The sequence below is a fragment of the Peromyscus leucopus genome, unplaced genomic scaffold, assembly GCF_004664715.2.
Source record: "Peromyscus leucopus breed LL Stock unplaced genomic scaffold, UCI_PerLeu_2.1 scaffold_1275, whole genome shotgun sequence".
NCBI lineage: Eukaryota > Metazoa > Chordata > Mammalia > Rodentia > Cricetidae > Peromyscus > Peromyscus leucopus.
In genome coordinates this window covers 94,001-100,000 of record NW_023504419.1, presented here as the reverse complement: position 1 = coordinate 100,000, position 6,000 = coordinate 94,001, and positions in this window count along the sequence as shown.

The window sequence follows — 6,000 nt, the reverse complement described above, 5'->3', positions numbered from 1 at the left end:
TTGTGAGGTCTGTGCAGGTGCCCAAAACATTTTTGAGATGATGGAAACTGCCCTGTGCTTCCCACTCTATTTCATTATCTCCATCATGATCTCCACACTTTCAGGTGACTCAGGGGAAATGTTGCTGGTTTTCTTCCAGTATCTATTCATGGATTTTAATTAGATCAATTTTCACCAGTTCTATGAAAATCATCACCTACATAGATTACCTCTGGGCATTTTGTCCCAATTAAAGCCTGTGTTCTCAGATCCTTTGCACTCAGGAGGAAGAATATGTTTTTGATAAAAGAGAGCAAAACTAGTCAGTTTTTAAAAGAAAAGAATGGTGTATTACTCATTTAGAAAATTCCTGTAATGTGTTATAGACAGGATGAACTATCTTTAAGACTTTAATTAGGAAAAGTTAACAACAGAGAGCTTCATTCTCATTTTTGATTGATGAGCAATGCCTAGTGAGTATCCTGTGATCATGGTTTTTACTCTGACATTGCTTGTTTACAGTGGGATTTCCCAGCAATTCCCTACTTCAGTTTGAAAGGTCTTAAGATGGAAAAGGCATTTCAACTACAAATCCTGAATAGTTGAGAAAAAAACCCATCTTATATTTTTACCTAAGGAACAACCAGTAATTTCATTAAAAGAAAGTCTGAAGACAGTGTTACATCACTTTAAGGGAAAAGCAAACACAGAGAAATCTTGCAATTTTATACAAGTTTTATTTCAAATGTGAGAATAATATCATGGACTGTGGTGGACTAAAATGTTACATATTAAATCAAAGAGCTGATCATTGTGTCTCTATGCCACCCAAATAATACTTAGTACTTTCAAATATCTTTTTATTTGAAAAATATGCACAACTCTATATAAACAAATTCCAGAAGAGATATAATAATTTAAACATTTTATATAACATACACATTGCTTCTCAGCCTTGGCTAAGATCAAGTGTTATATAGCATACATTTATATTTTATTTTAAATTTATGCTACATATAATATTAATATATTTATGTATATATTACATATCTACTATAAGATGCTTATATGCCTAGTATAAATTAATCTCATAAAAGTATTACATTCAAAGTGGTTTTGCGATATTAACTTTCCTCTGTACAATTCTTTCTTTAAAATATTTAAGCGCTCATTTATTTATGAAAATTCTTATTTTGTAAAGAGAGGATTTATTTTTATTAATCTTGTGCCTAATCAATAACTAAACCACCCTGTATATGTCTAATCTTGTCTAAACTTGCTTCTTTAAATAATATTTCAACTGGAGGCTTCCCACAGAAAACCAAGTATAAAAGTTTTTAAATCAAAGTAATAGGTTTTAAAATAAATTTATAAAGGCAATATGTGAATATTAAATGTTCACCTTTAAATGCAACTTTCTGCCTGTCTTCAGATGTTACAAAAAGTCTAAAATTACATTTATAGATACAAAAGTATCTGGTTATATGTGTATGTTAATGCATTGTTTTCCTCCTAGAGGATTCATTCTTCTCTTTAGGTTGAAAAGAACTTTATGAGTTTTATCAAAAGGGGAAATGTGTCCTTTGCAAGCAGTGTGTCTGCATCAGTTGCTGTTCCATGTGATGCTGACGTGCTACTCTGGAGTATCTTTTCTGGTCTTTTAAAAAAGAAATGTCAGCAAAGGAATGTGTATTGGTATATTAGTTCTAAAAATATGCAAATATGAATATTCATCGTTGAGAGACACATTGAGAACCTCAGGATGTAATAAGTTTTTTCCATATTTATACTGGAATTGAAGTAGCAAGAGCTTAATATTTAAACATGGATGTTTAGTTTTCTAAGGTATACACTGTAATATTTAAATTCAAGTAATGCTAACTGGTTTTCAAAGTGACCTACTGGAAGTTTTAATTTGGTTGTAGAGAGTCAAATAGTCATCCCTGAAAACCTATATACAAATAACATATGGACTGAACAAGTTATATTTAGCAATATATATGAATATTCATATATTTTCAAAAATCCATACATGCCTGAAATAACAACTGATTGAAAAAAGAAGCCATGCATTTGAAAAAGAACAGGGAGGGGTATATGAGAAGATTTGGACTGAGAAAGAAGAAGGGAGAAATGTTGTAATTGTATTATAATCTAAAAACAGAGCAAAACAAAAAAAGCAACAAAACCAAAACCACATGGCAGCACCATGAAACATTGAATGGCCCTTCATTTTCCTGTTTGATTCTGTCTTCAGGATCTAGAAAAAAGTCTCATAAATATGGGAGTTTAGCAGAAGGGATGAGAGGAGTGTCTGTTTTGCCTTCTATCAAACCTTCAGAAATGTATTTATTTTCACACTAAAAAGCATTCTATCTTATACATGTATTGTTAATTTTTATACAAGAATTTTATTGGATCACATAATTTTTTTATTTATTGACATTAATATGTGATTTGTATCCTTTAATCTGTAAAGAACACTGACTGAATGCTTATGTTGAAATTTTCCCCAATGCAAAGATAAATTATATTTAATCAAGAATTTTGACAGATTTAATGCATTAACGTATAAGATCTATTAACATTTGTTCAGTATTTTTAAATTCATAGATGTCATTCACCTAAATACTTTTTTAAAGTGACTTTGTCTTTCTTTGGTATGTAGGTGATGATAATTTTATTAAAATTAGTTTTTAAGTGTTTACAATTTTAGTTGTAAAATTTCCTTCATTTTTATTGAATTTGTCCATGAAACCATATGATCCTAGAATATTCATTTATGACTTTGTATCTTAAGACTCACTGTGTGATAATTTCCTACCTTTTAAATAAGCTAAGTCCGTACAAATTGTAGAATTCTGGAAATGAATTAATTTCTGATTTTGTACTTGTTTGCACACAGCTTTTAATCTTAGCCCCTTTTATTTCTTTGGCATCATTTTTGTTTGTTCTTTTAATATATTTTTATTAAAATATTATTACATTATTCCCATTTCCCTTTTATACCTCCAACCCATTAAATGGCCCCATTCCTAACCACCACCATGTCTCCTGCTTTCAAGTAGATGTTCTCTTTTGCTTATTTTTGTTACAAATATGTGTATGGACAATTATATAAATATAGACTGCTTAATCCATTTTGGTTTGTTTGTTTATGTGTATATGGTTTCATGGCTGACCACTTTGTACTGAGTAACTAATTAGTAGTTGCTAATTTTTACTCTCTCAGTAGTCATTACTTGCTGTAACATGAATTTAATGTCTTGTCTTTTTATATTTTTGGTTGTGAGCCTAGCCTTTAATGGCTGAGCCATCTCTCCAGCCCGTTTTGTCTTTTTATAATTTTATTTGTTTGACATGTCTTTTTCATTACTTTGTTATTTTACAATTTTTCAAAACTTCATCTTTGTGTTTCTGCTTACAATTTACTTCATATCTTGCTAATTTGAAGCTTGATTTGTGTTTTTGCTTTTTAGTACTTTATATAAAAAGCTTTCAGTTAAATTTTTATTATTTTCATTTTCATATTACTTAATTATATGTGTTTATTGTTATTGATGATCCTCAAGTGGTGAACTTCCTGGCGACAATAGTTTTCACTTTGTATCTCTTTGATCTGACCCATTTTCCAAGGTGTATTTGAGTTCCTCCTTAACCTATTTTTAAATGACAGATATTTGTGATTTTTTCCTCATTTTATCACTGATTCCTAGTTCACCTTATAATTGTAAAAGGTTATTTAGTTTTTCTCCTAACTTGTTAAGACTTATTTTGCCTCAGGATGTGGTACGTCAGACTTGTTTCACTCAGCATAATATTCTCCAGAACCATCCATGCTGCTGTAAATGTATGAAAGATAGAACTCAGAGGGGTTCACAGCTGCTGAAGAACTGATGAATCAGTGTTGGAGGATACTTGGTGCACACTTATCCTGATCCTCTTGAGGTAAATTTTCTATATATTTCTGTTACACCCTCTTAGTCCATGGTGTTCATACCTACAATTTGTGTGTGTGTGTGTGTGTGTGTGTGTGTGTGTGTGTGGGTGTGTGTGTGTGTGGGTGTGTGTGTGGGTGTGTTTCGAGACAAGGTTTTTCTTTGTGCCTTTCCTGGAACTTACAATATAGCCCAGGCTGGCCTCAAACTCACAGAGATCTGCCTGCCTCTGCCTCCCAAGTGCTGAGATTAAGGTGTGTGCCATACCACCCGCGTACGTACAATTTTAAAAATTGATTTTCATTATGACTTTTGGCAGTTATTGAAGGCTGAGTATTCAAAACTTTGTTGCCTCTACTGTGGTAAAGATTGCAAATCTGACAGCTTTCTTTTATATTGAGATGCTCTGAGTCAAAAGCACAGAATTTGTAATTTTAATTAGTTCCTTTGGGTATCTTTTTACTTGGTAATAACCTTGACTCCAGTGACAAATTTTTAACTTAAATTTTGTACTGCCCAATAAAAGTTTATTCCTTCTTGTTTACTTAGGTTTCCTTCTGCATGACATATCTGTTTCCATCTCAACCTCCTGTTTGGTTAAATATGAAGTTAGACTCTTGGTTTTTTTTTTTCATTTTTCTTTATTAACAAATATTCTACTCACTCCACATACTATCCACAGAACCCCACCCTCCCTCCCTCCACTCCCTAGCCCTCTTTCCCAAGCCATCCTGCAACCCCACATCCCCCAAATCGAGGTCTCCCTTGGGGATTCAGCAGAGCCCAGCACACTGAGCCTAGGCAGATCCACACCCCTTCCCACTGCACCAAGATTGTGCAAGGTGTCACACCACAGGCACTGGATTCCAGAAGCCTGCCCATGCACCAGGGACAGATCCTGATCCCCCTGCTTTGGTGCCCCCGCAAACAGTTTGAGCCAAACAACCATCTTCCGTATCCAGAGGGCCTAGTCCAATCCCAAATAGGACACAAATGATTTTTTTCCATTATTCTATATTTCTTAGTTTATAGAGTTAACATAGTTCAATTAATTTAAGTATGGCTAGTAAAAATGTAAGAAAGAAAAAGAGAGTATAATAAAAGGAATCAAGGCATGTTAAATAGGTAAATGTCAAATTATTCTTTTTTGATTGGTTGGTTTTGTTTTAGTTATTTAAGACAGTTTCTCTGTGTAGTCCTGAAACTTTCTCTGTAAACCAGGATGGCCTTAAACTCAGAGATCTGTTTACTTCTGCCTCTAGGCTTAAAGGCATGTGTCACTGCTGTTTGGCTATCTTTAAATTATACTTATTTATTTTAGTTTTTACATGTGAGTATTTCACCTGCAAGTATGTGCAATGCAGCATGTGTATGCTTCCTGCCCATAGATACAAGAAGGCATAATATGTCCTGGAACTGAAGTTACAGGTGGTTATGAATCTCCATGTGGGTGGTGGGAATTGAACCTGGGTCTTCTGCAAGAGCTACAAGTTATTGATAACTGAGCCATCTCTCCAACTCAAAAGATGAAGCAAAATTTTAAAAAATCAAGATATCTCTTGACTCAAATGATGTAAAATTATTCGTAAAGACACTATGTTTACTTAAAATGAATCACCAGATGACTTTCTGTATTGTACCATTCAAGCTGCCATTTTTAAAGTTAACACATAGATTCCAAACAAATGAAATTGAAATTTAGGGGAGACAAAACTAACTCATTACTGAAGCCTTGATGGATAGCATTATAACCTTCAACATATATAAATCAAACTATAATCCACATCTTGTAGAGCTTTTTTCCTTGACTACTTGTGGTTTCAAATTTTAAAATGCTTAAATCTCTTCATATGAGAATTGAGTTTTGATATTGTTGCTTTTTGAGTAAAAATAGTTCAGTGTAATGTTTACATACAAATGAAGTTGCTTCCCAGTTTATCAGGCTAACAGTGAGGTAAATACTCATTGTCTCCTTTTTCCAAATTACACTATGCTTGTATTCCACTTGGTACTCCCTCTCCCCAACACATACTCTGTCCACTGAAACACACATTTCCTGTCCCTAACCTCTGTTGCTGTACTA